Raw genomic sequence first — 243 nt, 5'->3', positions numbered from 1 at the left:
GAGCCGGTCCCGCCCCGGGGCTGCTCTGGGGCTGGTTCGTCCCCTCCTGTTGCACCCACCCGGTCTGCCCGCCGGGGCTGGTTTGGGTGGCCTTCGTCTCGGGGCTAAAGAAAGCCAGCGGAGCCTCATCTCGTCTCCACAAGTCAAACCACAAGAAAATGCTGCCCTCCAAAAGACACAACTCCCGGGAGGAATCCCCGCAAATCCAGAAATTTCCATGACCATCCCTACTGCTCTGAACGG

The sequence above is a fragment of the Chaetura pelagica genome, unplaced genomic scaffold, assembly GCF_000747805.2.
Source record: "Chaetura pelagica isolate M959 unplaced genomic scaffold, ChaPel_1.0 scaffold85, whole genome shotgun sequence".
NCBI lineage: Eukaryota > Metazoa > Chordata > Aves > Apodiformes > Apodidae > Chaetura > Chaetura pelagica.
Note: the sequence above shows the minus strand (reverse complement) of the source record.